Source organism: Olea europaea, chromosome 18, assembly GCF_002742605.1.
Source record: "Olea europaea var. sylvestris chromosome 18, O_europaea_v1, whole genome shotgun sequence".
Taxonomy (NCBI): Eukaryota; Viridiplantae; Streptophyta; class Magnoliopsida; order Lamiales; family Oleaceae; genus Olea; species Olea europaea.
The window spans coordinates 15102699-15122656 of NC_036254.1; the positions used below are offsets into that span (position 1 = coordinate 15102699).

The window sequence follows — 19958 nt, forward strand, 5'->3', positions numbered from 1 at the left end:
TCATCTCGTGTCATTTTCTCTCGTGTCACAACCTAATGGTTTAAATTATGAGCCACTTGGATAAGTTCTATACCTAACTTAATCTCTTCATTCATTTTCTGCATCTTAGATCTTATGACTAGATCTAGCATTTGGAAAAATCTTGAGCTCATTTTATGCGTTCTTCAATTCTATACACTTTATGGAGATAAATTTGATCAAAGAGGAAGGAACCTGGACAATCCATATAAATTGTTGTTTTCTAGCTTTAGTTTCCATATAAGTTGGTCAATAAATTTATTAAAGCTGTTCGGAAAATTTTGCATTGAAATTTGAATTTTACCTTGTTCTTCAGCAGGGGCGGATCCAAGGATATAGATGAGCTAGGGCGATCATTGACCATTGACAGTCAACAATCGCAATAGCACGATCGTTCATTAATAATTAATTGGATAATACCAAAAATTCTTCAATTTATATGTAAATGCACTAATTTATCATTTCACAAATTTCCCCATTTATGAAAAAGTAAATTTGTAAATCATTTCTAATTCTAGACCAGAATGCTCCAATGCCAAACACAAACTAGTGCATATGCTGATGCAGACCTATTAACGGTTTATACTATTAAAGTAAAATGATGGCAAATCAAGAAACTCCACTTCTTGAAACAAATGAAATGGGGTGTTGACTTGTGGTTTTATAAAGACTCAAATCTATGAGTATATAATGATACCCAACAAAAGGAACTATCCATTTCCTAGCTATGATTTAGAGAATTGTTTTAAGTTACCTAGGCTGAATAAGTTTGAGGATAAGTTCCATAAGCATCACTTTGGGGCACTGATGTAGGTACTTGATGTGTATAATTTGTTCCATAACTACTATTTGCACAATATGCGACTAGAGAATTGTTCAGAAGTAATCCAATTGTAATGCCAATAGCATCCTTTCTATACAAAGTGAATACAAGTCACCAAAAAGATTAGAAGCAATGAACAAAATGAAATTTAATAATAAAGAAAAGAAATAAAATTTGTCAAAACACACTATAAAGAGGAGAAAAAACAAATATAGGTCATTATCTTACAACACACACAACCAGCCCAACCAAAACAAAATTTCAAAAATCATAAACGGACAAACCTCAGTAGTAGCAGGCTCATAGTCATAAAACATAAACCATAGATACATAAATCATAAAACATTTCCAATGAAAATGGCATTAAAAAAATGAACTAAAAAATAAAATAAGAGAGGCTCACACAGGGGGCGGCTGCAGCAAGCAGTGGTTTAGGGTGAAGGCTCGGCATCAAAAGATCACAACTCACAAGGCCGAAGGCTCAGCGTCGACTGTGCAATCGGAGGAAGATAGGGCTTTTTTGCTTTGTTTGATTTTTGCAAAATTCTTAAGGATACATAGGAGTAGCTTAATTGGAATTCATATCATGAGCTTGCAGGCCTGGATAATGGGCCTAATTTAAAAAAAAAAAAAAATGGAGAGAGTGGCCCAATTCTTCATCCCTTTCCTTCAACCTCCCAGGAGACGGCAAAAATGGTAAGGCTTCATCCAACAATTCTAACCTGTAAATTCCGACGGATCCAGCACTGGCGACTGCTCTACCTCGCCGAGTGTTGGATCCGTCACTGTTCCAGCTATCAGACATGTATTAATTAATCGTTTATTATGGCAAGTTATATTTTTTCGTTTCAGAGTAAGTCATCTTTTGAGTTTACAAGTTGGTATTGATGTTTCCCACTCAATATATATCATATTAGATGATCGATAGTTAAAATGTTAAATGTGTCTATCTTATTTATATTTATTAGTGAGTTGGTGCGATTTCTAAGACAATGAAACACCATATTTAAAAACAATGGTAAAAAGGATCATTGATTTGACTATTAGTTCGTCAGTTGTGAAAGAAATTGGAGTGTTGTTGAAGGGGTAAGTATTAGTTAGGTTGTTACAATTTAATTACTATTTTTTTACTACGACATCATTTCTACAACTCCTTTCTTTTGGCCAATAAATAATTACTTGAATGTGCTTTGCTCCATAAATGTACCTTTTTTTATGCACACCAAAAAATGGAATAGACTTGATATGAGGATGAACAATCTTATTTATATCCAATTTTAATGCAAGATTGATTAACAAGAAGAAGAGGAAAGGGCAAAATTAGGGCATTGCTAGCAAGAGATGTTACTAATAGACAATCTTGGATTGTAGAGGGTTATGATGATGAGGAGGGGAAGATTGACGGGGGGTGGAAAATGATATTTTACAACTTACAAGAGGTACTAGAAATGATCAAAATGAAATAAGGGAACTCGAGAATGACGATTTGGTCTTTAATAACACAGAGGATGAATTAGATGAAGAAAGAGGATATTAAACTAGTAAAGAGTTAGAAAAGGTTTAAGCTAAGAGCTATCTAACCTAATTATGATTTTGAAACTTATCTTTTTTTTTGAAAATTTAGAAAATATGTATAAAATTCATATAAATCCATTAACTAAAGTAGGATTTGTCTAGTTGAAACTTAAAAGCCAAAACTATGAAAGGTGGTCTAGTTTTTGAAAAATTAAAAAAATTGCATAATTGACTAATTATAAATATTATTAATTAAATAGAATATTTTTTAAATTTAGATGTTTGGTATTTATTATAAAATGCGATTACGAAGGTTATTAAAATTTTAAAATAATATTAAAAATAAAAAACGTTTTTTAACCTAGAACTCGCATAGGCATGTAAAGCTTGAAATTTAACTTTTAAGCAGCCACGCTTAACCCTTTTTAGAAGATTATTAATTCTATCCGTTAGTAGTAAAGTTATTTACAGCAGCAAGAAACACAATTTAAACATTGCTACCCCGAATCAGCGAATTACATAACTAGTCCTTTAAATAATCTCCAAAGGTTTCTTTTTCTGCACAATGATTCTTTTTTATACTACCTAATAATCAATTAGACACCCAAAATTTCTTTTTTCAACATTGCCCACATAAAAACAAATTTCTGAAATTTATTCAGATTCATCACAGTCCACAGTCAGGAAAATTATAATATTTTATTTTATTTTTGTTTTCCTTCTTGATGGTCAGGTAGGCATGTAAAATACATACCTGAATTCAACTGAATGAATGAACTGATCTCGGGTGCTGGATTCATCCCAAAGGCATTGTATCAGTCGCCCAAGAGCCAAACTTCAGCCCCAAAAATGCTAAGGAATTGAATAAATTTTATCCTACTGTCTTTGTTGTATAGGAAGGATTAAAGGCAGTAAAAATTAGAAATAATGAAAATCATAAGAAATACAAAAGTAGGCCAAATCAGTGAGTTCATTCAAATTACGCCGATTTCATCTAAGTCAAAGCAAAAGTAGGATTAAGAAATTAAAAAATATATTTATAGTAATTAAGAGAAATAATTTAAACAGAAAAAAATAATAAAAATAAAAAACTGTTTCGAGAAATGAATAGAAAGAAACCATCAGAGAAATTGGATTATTACTGCATCAAATCGTGCTCAGACGACCGTCGTGAGATTTTAAATCCGAATACATCATTTGGCTTCAAACATTTAAACAAAAACTGGAAAAAGATGTGTGTGATTAGAGACAATTAACCCTAATTCATCAATTTGACTTCAAACATTGAATCAAAAACTGGAAAAGAATCGTGAGTTTATGTGTGTTTGAGCTGCTATTTGAAGGGAGAGTCGTGGTCTGATTAGGGTTTAGTTTTGTTATATCATATTATCTTTACTAGTTTGCCCTTCACGGCCCATAGCTTTGTTCTGTCTATGGACTACCCACTTCAAGGTAAGCCCATTCTGAGTACCCAAAAGCAGTTCATGGATTTAACCTTGGAATCGGGCTTATAAGTTGTAAGAAGAGGCTTATGTGGGAAATGGACACAACTATGACTTGGTATTAAAATCAATTTTGGGAATTATACCACATAGCTATATTTAAATTAATATTTGAAATTTATGTTTCCACTTTTTTTTAATCTATAAATACGTCATTTCATATAATAAAATTGAAAGGATAATTAGCACAAAAGATCTCCACCTTTCAATGTTATTATCCAAAACGTCCCTACTTTTCATTTTTTGATATCTTCGTCTTTATTTCAACGTTTTATTGCAAAAAAGTCACCGTTTTTTAATGTAAAATTATCAAACTACCTTCCCATTTAAATAATACAGAAAAAAGAAAAGAAAAATAAAGAATAAATTACAATTTTACTTCTAAATGTTTTAAAAAGTGCAAGTGAGTCCAAATAATTATTAAAAGACCTAATAGCACAAAACGTCTTTACGTTTGACCTATAGTGTGCAAAACGTCCCTACATTTCAAATTGGTCAAAAAATGTTTTCCGCAATAAAATGTGAAAAAAGGGATGAAAACGCCAAAAAATTTGAAACGTAGGAACGTTTTTCGCAAAAAGTGTCAAACGTATGAATGTTTTTTGCTATTAAGCCCTATTAAAATATTAAAAATAACAAAACTCTCTCTCTCTCTCTCTCTCTCTCTCTCTCTCTCTCTCTCTCTCCCCTCTTCTTCTCCAAATGGGTTAGCCACCTTAGAAGTCAAAAAACTCTAGCAAACCACCACCCAAACTGTTGAACCATCATACTACCAAAAAGCCATCATTTTCTTCTACACATACCACCCAACGTCCAACCTTGAAACCTTCTGCCAATAGAATTGTTCGAAATAGCAAGTCAAAATACCCAACCCGCGAATGTAAATACTAATGGCATTACCTGTTCCGGAAAGACCCATGTCATTTCCAACACATCAAATGACTATACTCACTAGAGTGTCTCTCTTCACAGTTTTAAAATATCAATAGATGGTTCAATGGTATGAGGTTCGACAATTTAGGCGATGGTTGGTCAGAGTTTTTTCACTTCTAACATGACAGTTTCATTTGGAGAAGAAGATAGAGAGATAGAGAGAGTTTTTTGTTATTTTTAATATTTTAATAAGGCCTAATAGCAAAAAAAATCCCTACGTTTGATACTTTTTGCGAAAAAGGTCTTTACGTTTCAATTTTTTTGTGTTTTTATTCTTATTTCCACGTTTCATTACGAAAAATGTCATTTTCACCAATTCGAAACGTTTGGACGTTTTACACACTATAAGTGAAACGCATGAATGTTTTGTACTATTAGGCCTTTTAATAATTATTTGAACTTATTTGCACTTTTTAAAACATTTAGGAGTAAGATTATAATTTATTCTTTATTTTTCTTTTCTTTTTTTAGTTTTATTTAAATTGGAGGCTATTTTTGTCATTTTACATTAAAAATGGTGGAAATGACGTTTTCCTACAATGAAATGCTGAAATAAGGAAGAAAATGCCAAAAAAGAAAGGTATAAACATTTTGGACAATAACATTAAAAGATAGGGATCTTTTGTGCTAATTACCCAAAATGGAAATATGAAATCTTAACCAAGTTTCACGGGGTGCCTTTCTTCTTGGCACAGAAAGGGACACCGTGCGGCAGTAGTCTGCTCCGCTAGACTACCTTCCGCCTTTTCTCGATCGCGTCGGGACGAAAGAAAATTTGATTGCAATTTTGTAGAAAGCTTACAATTGAGAATTTGAATACATTGAAAGTAAATTGAACATTGATTGCTGAAAACTGAACATTACAATTGATGAAAGCAGAAAATTACAAATGCTGGTGCAGGGGGCGGACACCAGTGAGCTTGACAGATTTTTGAATGACTAATACCCCCTATAATAGCATTCTGAACAAAAACCCAAGTGACGGGAGTAGACGTTTAAAAGACGAGGAATCATACTAATCTTTTACCAATATCAGAGCTATTTTACAATTAAAATAACTATTACAATTAAACGAAAATTACAACTCAAACTTGAAGTAATATTTACAATGTGCGGCCGAAGTTGGGCAAACTGCGGCTGCGATAGTGTCAAGGGGCTAAGTAAAGCTGCAGTCCTTGACACGAGGGCTTGTTGTGCAAATTCATAATTTGCAGGCCCTGCTTGAAAATTAATATATAAGGTATCCAAATAATTCAGAGGGTAAAAAATGTCCTAAATTGACATTTTTTATAGAAAATTTAAAAGGTGACATTTTTGATAATGTAATGCCAAATTTTGACACCCAATGAAATTTTCTCTTTTGAAAAATTGAAATGTTAAGTCAATCAATTCTTTGCATCAAACTTGTTGTTTTGGAAAAGCAACATGCACAATTGCATTTTTTTTGCTAAGATGTTGCCGAAGATAATACCATATTATGGGAAGAATTTATGAACAATTTAATTTATCAATAAATAAAAATGAGTGATGAAGAAATGAATAGTACTCGAGGTCCATTGAAATATGTAATTGAAAATAAAATTAAACAATTCATAAATAATTTATAAATTTGGCAAAACAAAGACTTTTATGCAATACATATATAAAATATATAATTATGATTCAATGATACTTTATACTTGACATCATAATTGATACAATAAATATTGTATTGAATCACCAAAAATTTTCATGAACTAATATCACCACGAAGAATGGATGGTAAGAATAAAGGAATACAATGAATCCAATTAATGGAACCAAAAATTAAAGAATTAAACAATGCTACTGCATAGGCTGCTTTATTCCTTTCTCGAGAAACAAAACAAGAAGTCCCACAATTTTAGTTAATTCTTTCTTTTCTGGGCTGCATCTAAAAGTTTTACCCAGTTTTTCTGCGAAGTAGAGATAAAGTGCCGAAGATATTCTTCTAGCATAGAATTGAAGTGCTCCGTCTGTCCGTCAGATTGTGGGTGAAAACTGGAACTCATGCTCAAAGTTGAACCAAGAAGTTTGAACAACTCAGTCCAAAATATGCCAGTGAAACGAGGATCTCGATCACTGACGATGTCCTTAGGCAGCCCCCAGTATTTGACAATATGTTTGAAGAAGAGTTGAGCTGTCTCTTCCTCAGATACATACTTAGGCGCTGCAATGAAAGTTGCATATTTTGATAGACGGTCCACCATGACAATGATAGTGCCAAAATCCTCAACTTTTGGCAACCCAATAATGTAGTCCATCGATATACTTTCAAATGGTCGGGATGGAACGGAAAGGGGCTCCAGCAAGCCCGCCTTTTTCTGATGATCTGCCTTATCTTGCTGACAAATAAGACAAGTTTTTACATATGTTGCAATGTCGTCCCGCATTTGAGGCCAGTAGTATGCACGTTGTAGTAGTGCACAAGTGCGTTCCTCTCCAGGATGCCCCGCCCAAATTGTGTCATGGCATTCCGTGATTAGTGATTTCCTCAGATCTCCACCCTTAGGAACATATAGGCGGTCTCCCTTTGTCTTCACTAGTTTTCCATCTATAAGTGCCCGAATTTGGTCTCTAGTGTTCGTGGAGACTGCGCTCCCTGAAAGAGCAGCTATAGAGCAGATGGTAGCTAAATCGGCCCGTCGACTAAGAGCATCAGAAACATGATTACTAGAGCCGGGACGATACTCTAACATAAAATTGAACTCCGAAAGGAATTCCTGCCAACGAGCCTGTTTGCTCGACAGTTTTGGTTGGGACATAAAGTGACTAACTGCAGTGTTATCTGTCTTCACAATAAATGGAGACCCAAGCAGATAGTGACGCCATCCTCTGAGACAATGGACAACTGCTAACAATTCCTTTTCATGTGCCGAGTAACGACGTTCTGTCTGGTTTAACTTTCGGCTCTCATATGCTACCGGATGTCCTTCTTGCATGAGGACTCCACCAAGGGCAAAATCTGAAGCATCTGTATGAACTTCGAATGGTTTAGCCATATCCGGTAAAGCTAAAACCGGGTTCGTCCACATGGACTTCTTCAACCTTTCAAAAGCAGCTTGGCATTGGGATGACCAATCCCAATCCTTATCCTTCTTTGTCAATTCAGTAAGGGGCAGTGCAATTTCTGAGTAGCCTTTCACAAATCTTCGATAGTAATTGCATAACCCAAGAAATGAACGTACATCATGTACGGTTTTTGGTGGTTGCCAATCTTTGATGGCTGTAACCTTCTTCGAATCTATGCGAATTTTGCCTTGTTCAATGATGTGACCCAAGAAACGGATAAATGTCTGAGCAAATGAGCATTTAGACGGCTTAGCATAAAGTTCATTCTCTCGTAGCCGATTAAAAACTTGCCTCACATGCTGAACATGTTCCTCCAATGTCTCGCTGTAGATTACTATGTCGTCCAAGTACACCACGACAAAATCATCTAAGAACCCGTGAAGTACCTGATTCATCATAGTACAAAATGTTGCTGGAGCATTTGTCAAACCAAAAGGCATCACCTTAAATTCAAAGGCTCCATATCTGGTTACCACCGTAGTCTTTGCTTCGTCTCCCTCCTTAATCCGAACTTGCCAGTATCCGGACCTAAGATCAATTTTTGTGTAATACTTCGCCCGACTCAGTCGATCGAAGCAATCTGCAACCAGTGGGATAGGATAGCTATTCTTTACAGTAATCTTGTTCAGGGCTCGATAGTCACAGCACATTCTAAGAGAACCATCAGTCTTTTTCTGAAACAATACAGGAGCTCCGTATGGCGACTTCGCAGGTACAATGATTCCACTCTCCAACATTTCCCCCAACTGCTTCCTAAGCTCTTCAAGCTCAGGCTGAGACATTCGGTATGGTGCCCTGGCGGGGGCTTTAGCGCATGGAATAAGTTCGATCTCATGATCAATCATCCTTCTTGGTGGTAATTTCTTTGGTAATTCTTCCGGCATGACGTCCTCAAATTCCCAAATAAGCATTTTAACGGGTTTTGGAATAGGACCATTCGCCTCTTCGAACTCCTCTAATCGAAGAGTACACAAAAAAGAGGGTTCATTTATCTTGAAACCTTTACTAAATTGCATGGCTGAGATACTCTTCTCGCCCATCCTCCCAACCTGTGTAGGGATGACACACGGCTTATTACCCATCATCATTAACGAATCGGAATATGGCAACACTGCTGTCTTAGTATCCCGAAGAAATTCCAATCCCAGAATAAGCTTGAAATCATCCATCTGAACTGCAGATAAATTTGTCCTTCCCTCGAAAGGACCTGCTTTGATCAACACCGATTTTGCCACTCCAGCTATTGGTTGAGCAGCGGAGTTGATTGCTTTGACTTTTCCACTACCCTTTTCTAGAACCAGTCCGAGCCGCTCTACTTCGGTACATGCAAGGTAGTTGTGGGTAGCACCAGTATCCACCATAGCCCTGATTGGCTTCCCATTGATTTTTACATCAATGAACATTAAGCCTTTGGCCCTACAAATACGAGCCTTCGCTTCTTCCATCTTTGCTTCAATGGGACATCATCCTTTTCGACAACCCGATGCGATAGTGTGTTGTACCGATGTGAAAATGCCCCAACTACTTCCTCATCCTCTTCAGAGTCAGTCTCATTATTACAATTAGCTTGCGGGACCTCTTGTTTCGAACTTGGCCCGCCACTTGCTAATTGACAATATGCATTCACCATCCGCTTCTGAGGACACTCCGACACCCGATGAGGTCCTTCACATAAAAAGCACTTCAATTTGAGAGTGGCATCAGTTCGGCCCTCCGTTGCTTTCCCTTTGTTCCAGTTGTTACTATTACTGCCGTTAAAATTTCCCTGACGGCTGTTATGATAATTTCCTTGAAAGCCACGGGTGCTTTGATAGGCTCCTTCTCTATTTTGAGAGTAGCGCTCTCCCCCATTTGGGTTCGAGCTGGGTCTGTAAGATCTGTTACCACCCGCAATTGCTTGATTACTCCCCGAAGGTCGATCTTTTCTAGATTCTGTTTGGTAGTCGCTCAAGCATTCAGCGACTCCCATGGCCGTGCTTAAATCAGTAACCTTCTGTCTTTGAAGTTCCGTGCGTGTCCACGGTTTCAACCCTTCCATAAAGGTGAAGAGCTTGTCCTTTTCGGACATATCTCGAATATTCAGCATATGCCCTGAGAAGGATTTCACATACTCCCTGATAGAGTTCGTGTGTTTCAGGTCTCGAAGAGCCCGTCGAGCCTGATACTCGACATTTTCCGGGAAAAACTGCGATCTGATCGCTTCCTTGAGGAGATCCCAAGAATCAATTCGAATCCTGTGGGCCTGAATGTCTGCATATTTGGTTCGCCACCATAATTTTGCATCTCCACCCAAATACATGGTAGCTGTGGTTACCTTTCTAGCTTCATCTTCGATCGAAGCTGCTAGAAAGTACTGTTCCATATCAAACAAGAAGTTTTCGACTTCTTTTGCATCACGTGCCCCTCCATAGGTACACGGTTCAGGAATTCTGAGTCTAGGAGCATACTCGTGTGCGGGAGCTTGCCCATTGCCCACCGCACGTTGGAGTACTCGCAATTGAGCTCTCAACGCTTCCATTTCATCCTGCAGATCAGGAATGATTGCAGCAGCTTCCGTCATTGCTGCGCAAGCTCTTTGGCTTTCATCCAATTGGATGTGTAATCCACGAATCTCAGATTCGGCCATCTCGACTTTTTCCTCGAGACCTTCCACAGCATAGCACAACCTAGTAGCAGTCTCATCAAGCGCATCCACGCGCTGTTTCGTAGTACCCTTCTTTTGAGGCTCTACCACTTCAGTGGTGTGTGATGTAATTGGATCAATAGCTTTCTTATCGAGGGTCTTGAGCCGCAGCTCTGATACCAACTTTCACAGGGTGCCTTTCTTCTTGACACAGAAAGGGACACCGTGCGGCAGTAGTCTGCTCCGCTAGACTACCTTCCGCCTTTTCTCGATCGCGTCGGGACGAAAGAAAATTTGATTGCAATTTTGTAGAAAGCTTACAATTGAGAATTTGAATACATTGAAAGTAAATTGAACATTGATTGCTGAAAACTGAACATTACAATTGATGAAAGCAGAAAATTACAAATGCTGGTGCAGGGGGCGGACACCAGTGAGCTTGACAGATTTTTGAATGACTAATACCCCCTATAATAGCATTCTGAACAAAAACCCAAGTGACGGGAGTAGACGTTTAAAAGACGAGGAATCATACTAATCTTTTACCAATATCAGAGCTATTTTACAATTAAAATAACTATTACAATTAAACGAAAATTACAACTCAAACTTGAAGTAATATTTACAATGTGCGGCCGAAGTTGGGCAAACTGCGGCTGCGATAGTGTCAAGGGGCTAAGTAAAGCTGCGGTCCTTGACACCAAGTCATGCAATCACTTCAATTACGTAGCTAAATATACTCCATCAAACGTTGCCTTGATCCAAGTTTACAACAAACATGCCCTTAATATCTAAATCCCTAAGGAGTCAATCCGTATTAAACACCATTCTCCTTCCAAATCTTCTCTATCTAGAATCATCCAACCCATTTCGTCTCTTTCTCAGAATCACCTACCCAAAAAAACTCACAATCACAGAACACAAAGATCAAATTGATATTCTGCAGATCCATCGCACCGTATAATCCATGCCACCATCAAACAAATCCACCATGGAATGATCTCTTTGCATTGATTAGGGCTTAAGCTCGCGTATAAATCCCTAGTCGGAGGCACAATACAACCATCCGTCTTCAGAAATTTCTACACACAAGCTATAATACACAGTGATTCACGAGTTATGGAAAGTTCATTTGCGAAAATGACAACACATGGAAGTGGGGACAATACTTTTGCTGGAAAGGATGAAGAAATCTATTGTGAAAACATCCAGGGATGCGGTTATAAATACTTCTTCGCTGGGTTCTGTATCAGTACAACAAAACGTCAAAGAGACTTCGATTTTGACGATTCCAAAAGCCGTTTGTCCTTGGGTTCCTCATCGCATTACACATTAGATTAATGTATCATCTAATTAAAAAGATTTCGGCAGCACTCCATCAATGGCAACAGGCGTGCACAACAGTTTTGAACGAATTGGGATAAAGACCCATGTAAAGGACAATTGAAAAAGGCTCATCAATGATACAGCTACCAACCTAAGCACTAAAAAGAAAAACATCGTGTTCATTTGCCGGCTAGGATCACAAGGCGGGGTTTACTTAGTGCGCACCTTTGGGTAGCGGCTGTGGATTTCCTTGTCAACAAAAAAAAAAAAAAAGATCGTGACCCCCACACAAACCTTATGAACATACAGATTAATGAATCAACTATTCAAATGAATATATCGTGTAATTGTTGACACAAAACCTTATGAACACCCTGTATTCTATTTTATGCTGTAAAATAGTGATTCTAAAACCCTTTTTGAAAGTGGAAAAACGTTTTTCACTTATGGTGTCCACTTGACGAGTTTTTATTGGACACTTGACCTTTAACCGAATCTGTGTTTTTTGGGGAGAGATCTAGTGCGTTGACTTTTGATCAACGGCTGAAATTAGACCCTTTTTTAACTTAGTTATCTAGAGAGCTCTTTTTTGAAAATATGAGTTGGATGAAAAGTTTTCTTCTTGTGTTTTTTCTCTCTGGTTTTCACGAGGGCTTTTTCTTTGAAATTTGACAATCTTCTTCTTTGGTTTAAATAATCTTTCATTCAGTTTATAGATTAGAAACAGAGATGTCTATTGGGTTGTCTGTTTGCTGTATTCAATGTTTTAGGCTTCCATTTGAGCCGATAAACCTATACAATGTTTCTTTGATTCTTATATAGTAAAGGCTAATTTTTAGAATATCATTTGGATTGATGACCGTGTGTGGCTTGCGTCTTGGTTGTACTGATCTTTAACTCTCTCTCGGGAGGTTCTTGCAAATGGCAATGGACTCTTTTACCCTTGAGACCCTCGGATTAGGCTTGGCCGAATTGGGTGAACATTTTTGGTATTGTTTCTATTTTTGCACCGTGTATTTATGTTGTTTTTCTTGCTGGTTTTGTTTGTTTGGGTTTTGTTCGTTTTGACTGCTGCAATATTTCACGGCATTAGATTTTATTTTATTTTTTTATGTTTAGATTATGCATCTAGTTATATATTTTATACGAACCTTTTATGTAATTTTATGTCTATAAGTTTGACAATCTGCATTTGCATGTACTGTATCACATAAGCTGATATCATTTTTTATTCTTTTTTAATAATTCAAGATTATGTATATTTCATATATCCAAAAACATAGTAGGTGCTAGCATTAATGTGTTCTTCAAATATGATGTTATCTCAGATTTGAAAAAGAATCCAATTGATAGACAGAAGGCAATTTTGTAAATCGTTTGGAGTTGTAACCGAATATGATTCATTCAAAGGAAGTGCCCAAAACATGTTAATGAAATGTGGTTCAAGGTTGCTAGGAATCCAACAATCGAGTTGAGCTGTGTTGGAGAAAACAACACAAATATGTTAAAAATTGGCAAATGCAAACTAAAAAATATATATATTTCAGCAAAATAAAGAGTGTCTATTGAAGGGATGTGGAACAAACATTTCTGGATCTTCATCCCAACACTCTGAATGTGGACGTTATGAAATTGGGAATACTGTACCTTGTAACAACATTCTTACACAACCCCACAACCCACCGATGTAAGTGAAGCATTGATAGGACTTGTACACTCTCTGCATATAGATACATTCTTGTGGGATAAGAGTTTTACCAACACCCGTCACTCACCATGCAATTTGCTCTGGAGAAGCCCAAACAGAATGAACGTGATTCAAAAGCTATAATGCTTCCGTTTGGCCCCCATTCTCATTCTCATTCTATTTCTCTCTTTTTCTTATTTTCAACCACACAATCTTCCATAAAATAACGTTATCATTCTTTTTCAACCACATGTTATTCAAAAAATACTATTCCCACCATTAAAATTTGGCAAGAATGGGGGCCAAACAGGGACAATATCTTATAGACTTCACGGCTTCCCTCTTTTCAACCTTTATTTCATTTGTTATCATTTCAACCAGCTGAATGTAACTATAACAAAAAGTACGAAAAGTCCAAACTTATCTCCCCCGTACATTAAAAATATGTTTATATCATCCACATCTGTCTAATATAATCAACGATATGAATAATTAACAATACAAGACAAAATGCACAAGTATTTCTCAGTTTACAAAAATTAATATTTTTCTGGGAGATTGAGATTGATACATAGACATCCGGTTACAAATCACATAATAAAATATGCAACAATTGTAAACTATAATGCATTTCGTACCATAATAAAATAGGCAATAATTGAGAACTAAAATGCATTTCATATGTTACAAATAAAATTTCTACTAATTACGTATTTCGTCATTTTTTTTATTCCATTTTTTAGAATGCCCAGATGTTGAGTTATACTACAAATCAATTTTCCACTTTCATGTGATGAAACCTTCTATGAAATTAGACATTTTCCAACCAGCACACATTGAATCAGAGGAGATATGCTAATCAGTGTTCAATTAAATTACATAATCAAATGAATCCAGAAATTCATATTGATTTACATATAATTGAAACTAATCAATTTGTCTGTTATTAACTTGAAAATTCAATAAATAGAATTCTGGAAACCTATCTCAGATGCGACGAGTTCTATAATTGAGATGAAAGAAAGTGCACCTTGATCATTACATGATCCAATTAAAAAACTTAACATGATATACATATAATGGAGACATGCAACCAGTAGCCGAACATTACCTTGAAATTTTTTTATCAGAAATCCTGTAAATCTAGTACAGAGACGGCAACTTTCTGAAATGTAGATGAAAGGATGTGAAACGTTGATTATTGAACAGAGGAAGTTGAATGATTCTGTGCGGTCTCAATTTTTTGAATTTCATTTTTTATTTTAGAGAATGGTATTAAAGAGATGTGTGATATGTGCCAATTTCAAAATTCTTCCATTGCAAAATATGTTGGAAGCTTTATTTTTAGAAGTATATCTATAATATATTAAAATGTCACATCAAGGAATAATAATTTTTTGGACAATTTTAACCCTCCCTACAATTTAGTAATTTCAATAATATCTTACTTTCCATTTTTCGATATGTAATAAATATCACAAAATTATTGTCATTTATGAAATTTGTATTATTAATTCTCAATTAATTAACATTCATATTAATCTAGATTCAATGAATTTTCACTCGATAAATCTTGAGTTATATAAATATAGAGTTACTATAGATAAATTTATTCATATTCATGTATCTAGAAATTTTAATGGGTATTTAAATTTATGTAATAACAATTAATTTATATGTATTATATGTAATATAAATAGATTGCTCATTTATAGTATTTCATCATTCCAAAAAAAATTGAATCATAAAAATTGAGTTTTGAGAGTACAATTTAAGTACAATTTTTTTCTCTTAAATTTCTATGATTTTTTTTTCTTTAATTCGCCCGAAACTTATCAAATCCTCCAACAAATTGGTACCAAATATTATTTTTACATCATTTATAAAGTATTTTAGAATAACGTGCAATGCACGTTCAATTTTGAATAATGTAAATATATTTCATATCGTAACAAGTATTTTTAGTTTTATAAATATAACATAGTAAATTACAAAATAGTTTTTTGTAATAATGCATATACGAATTTTTCCGAAAACAATTTGTGCTCAAATATTCAATTTGTAAATGGTAATTGGTGGATCATAATTATTAATTAATATAAGTAAATAGTAAAAAACTAATAAACGCGTAAATAACTTCTCATAGTGAGTAGTAAACAAATGTCACCAAGCAATGTTAAACAAATTCAACTGCTTGGCATTTGAAGCTTAATATGTTTACAAGCAATAAGTTATTGAGTTAAGTTATTATTGATTTTAATTATTATCACTTTGCGGAGTTATCGTAGATCATCTTGCGCAATGAGATCCCCATGGGGGTTGGAAGGGGGCAGAAGGTCCCCTCCTAGGGGGTTGCAAAAGACGGAGTCTCGAACCAAAATTACATTAAGGATTGTTTAGAAATTTGTATAATTGTAAAATTGTATTAAGTAATTGAACTCGTAGTAAAATTTGATTTTTCCTCAATTTATTTTATAAATAGGAAGTCATCCTTAAACTTTATTATTATCATTAAAAATAAGAGAATAAAGCTAAAGAAGACAAGAGTACGATATTATCTTGTAAACCGTTTTTCATCATAATGATTTATTGCAGTGTCGAGAGAGCACGTAGTCTCGCATAGAGAGGAATTTCTATAAATTTTGCATAATTTTTTTGAGTTTATTTTCTTTTTTTAATGATTGTTCTTGATGGAATAGTATTAGAATTTATAATTTTCGTCGAAACATTATTCTGTGTGACATCACATAATGAGTGCTATTAAATGAGTCTCGTAACATCCTAGTTAATTGGTCTTATCATTTAATATTACTTATGTACCATATATGATGACGTGTAGTATTAGTGAATACTAGTGATCTTACGTATCATTATTCTATTTTTAATGAAAGCTTTAATTTGAACCTTCTTTGAAATTTGACTAGACTGTGAAAGAGCTATTCATGAATTTTGACGATCCAACATAGTCAATAGGATTGATCTATAGGTTTTTCAATTGAATTATCAAAACTAGTTCTGTCCGTTTAAAATCTATTCTCCGGACCTTTTTGTTTTCTATTAAATAGAGTCCTTTTATTGAATGGGGGAGGCTGATTTTATAGTAGCAAGTAGCAACTGTTCAATCACAATAGGGAATATTCCTATTCTATATTTTTTTTTCCCTGACAATTTTTATTCTATTTTTGTTATTTCATTAAGTGTTTATTTGGAGAGAATATTTGAAGTGAATAATAAATTTTTTTAGAATGTATGGTTGAAAAGTAAAAAAAGTTCTAGGTTCACGAGTAAAATTTGTTGTCTTTCTTTATGGCAATCAATTAGCAAGCTCAGTAGATCCACCCCTCCACATCATTATCCTATCTGGCCAAGGTGAGACTATATATAAGATAGTCGAGGTGGTGCATCATCTTGGTCGTGGTGCCATGTAGAGGCCAACCCTCCATGCTTTGCTAGGTGCTATAACCTTCTACAGAAGGGATCTGAGCCAATTAGCTTATTTGTTCATTAAAAAAAATCTCCAACTTCAACTCTTCCAATAGACTTTCGTACAATATCTTCTTATAATTGATTCTTGTGACATCTCTATAACAGATACATAAACGGTTAACTTGTCAATCTACATTTTAGAAGTTAGACCAATGCACTACAACGGCCACTTTTCAAAAATATTGAATGCTAATCACCGCAAGTGTACGGTTCATTAACAAGTAATAAAGTGGATCAATTGAGTCTGAATATCGCCCCACAGAGATTGATTAGTTTAATCCTATCTATCGTAGCCTTAATAGAAACTAAATTACCAAAGTGAAATTTTTACCTAAACGAAATCCTAATTTGGAAAGAAAATCTTAGCTTGATGATTGGAATTAACTCAATACTCAAAATGATGTTTTAACGAATTAAAATGCAAATCAAATGTTTAGAATGCAAAGTAGTTTTATTCAATGAAAATTAAACGCACTAGGATCACGAATTCTCATTCAATAATCACTATAAACCCTAATTTCACAAAATGACAACACGATTGAATTGTTAATGAATCAATGCTCCTAAATCTATCCAACACTCTTTCTCAAGACAATTGAACCTATTCTTATACACCACCGACCCATATCTCTATGACAAATGTATATATAAGAATGCATGTGGTTTTATGAACATTTAACGATTCATGAAAGCATAGGAGTATATCTCTATCCCCTATCGAACTCTACGATGATTTATATCTTATCGAATTTATTTCTATTCTCTCGAACAGATGAAATAAACTACCAAACATTACATAATTACGTACACTTAATTATAGAAGAAAATTAATGTATATAATCATTCAAACATTCAAGTACGTGTTTAATGTCAAAATTGCAAACTAGAAATTTAAAGATCATATCACATGGTACATCGATCTCTTAATACATGAAAATCTAGTTAGACATGATAGGAAAAGAAAAACAACAGAAAAAAAATAAGGAAAGAACATTACCCAATCACCCTTTGATTTGAAATCTTGAATCTTGGAATGAATTCTCTCGTTCTTGCCTCTTTTTTTTCTCTTCAAATCCTCCCAAAATAATATATAATGCGTGGTCTATGTTTTTGGACGTCCCTAGGGCTTTAAAAAAACTTCCCAAGATTTGTTTCCATAAGAATCTCAATCAAAAAAGGAAACCAGATTTTCTCGTCGCGATTGAACTGGGCTGTCACCCAGACAAAACCCAAGCACTCACCCAGGCCAACTTTTTCTTTTCAGTAAGTATTTTTTTGCTTTGGGCAGTCGCCCACACAAAGTAATTGGACTGTCGCTCAGTTATAAAAAAACTCTCGAATGTTGCATTTAAGCCCCCGAAGTTGATTTTTTATTCTTTCAAACCCTTTCTCTTGCATTTTCAACACTTTGATTTTTAATTGCATCCAATTGAACCCACAACATCGTTAATCCTCATTTTATGGTCTGAATCAATTATTGAAATGTCACAACTTAGTCCTCATACTTTGGATTTTCTTTATTTTTGGTTCTTTTTCTTTTTTTCTCTCTTGAATTCCACCACATTCATCAATTTAGTCCTACAAAACATAATTACATAGGATTACGCCATGATTCAAACTCTTTGATCATAATTAAGTCATATTTGTGAACTAAATAAGTGTGTAAAAACACACTTATCAAACACTTGGGAGATGACATTTCAAGATGAGGCTACGTGTGTCTTCGTCCAACGATTATAATTCCTCCTCTTTTACTATAAAAGCCCATACTTAGTACCATTTGAATGCAATGCAATTCTACACACTCAAATTAATGTTCTTAATCTTGTTTATATTATCTTGTAAACTCTCGACGTCAGAATACTAAGGTGGCTCATGTCTTTCGATCATCCCACACTCAAATATACTCGTGCCGTTGACTTTCTGGATCGTCGAGCGCACACGACCATCTCTGCCACATTCAAAGATGGTTACAAGTTTCAACAATTTTGTCCCAGTATGTAGGAGCTTATCTACGTAGACTTAAATCAAGTCTAGATCTCTTAACCACATTTCCTTGCAATAATCGAGGTCAACAAAATTATTCTAATGGAGGAATATATTTTTGAAAATGAGTCTGAGAAAAAAAATTTTAAATAAGTTGTGTTAAACAAATGCTTATTTCTCTTTCTACAACAAAAATCACAAAACACGCATAAACTATAAGGCTGAATAATTAGGTATCAATGGAATAAATTAAAGTTAAAGAAATAGTATAAATATCATGACGATGAACTTAATCTACAAATAAGAAAAATAGTCAAATATCAAAGGTAACAAGTGTAATATATATCGTGGCGGATCCAGGATCTCAAGTAAACACATGAGGCCGTTGATAGTTAACTGTTAACGGCCGCAATAAAAATCAAATATATCTATTATTTTGCTAAAACTGAACATATATGTTTTCTGTTACATTTGATGTTAACATCCACCAAATGTCATAGTGGTTAAAGTTTCCATATTTTTCAAGATGATTACTGATAAGTGCAATGTTCGCACTTATTTAGACCATATTATTAAACTTTCTGTCGTGAAATTATTGAATTTTATTTAAGTTTAGTTAATTTTTGTTTGTTTCAGTGTTTGACCCGTTTAGGAGCAATTGGAAAAGGATGAAGATCGAATTAGCTATTGGATGGAAAATGTGTGAATCAAATTCTACACTTTGAAAAATTAAGGATTTGAATTGAACTAAATAAAGACATTGGTTGAATAGTTAATTGGGTTCAAGGATTAAATTGTATGATTTTAAAATAATTGAGGATTTGGAGGAAAATGAATTATATTGGGCCTCGGGCTAGAAATTGAAGAACAATTGGATGTCACTGGAAATTGGAGAAAAACAACAAAAAAGGGTTGTCCAAGGTGGGTGTGTGTGTGTGTGTGTGTGTGGCTTGAGCCACATTATTTTGG

The 19958-nt window shown here is 34.7% G+C and overlaps 1 long non-coding RNA gene across 1 annotated transcript; it reads right to left on the bottom strand.

Annotated features, from left to right (window-relative positions):
• Positions 1-1009: 1009 nt before the first annotated feature.
• Positions 1010-3686, bottom strand: LOC111367588. Its single transcript, XR_002697854.1, has 2 exons — positions 3111-3686; positions 1010-1626 (listed from the first exon to the last, which is right to left on the bottom strand). It is a non-coding gene; the product is annotated as an uncharacterized LOC111367588 (long non-coding RNA).
• Positions 3687-19958: the final 16272 nt, after the last annotated feature.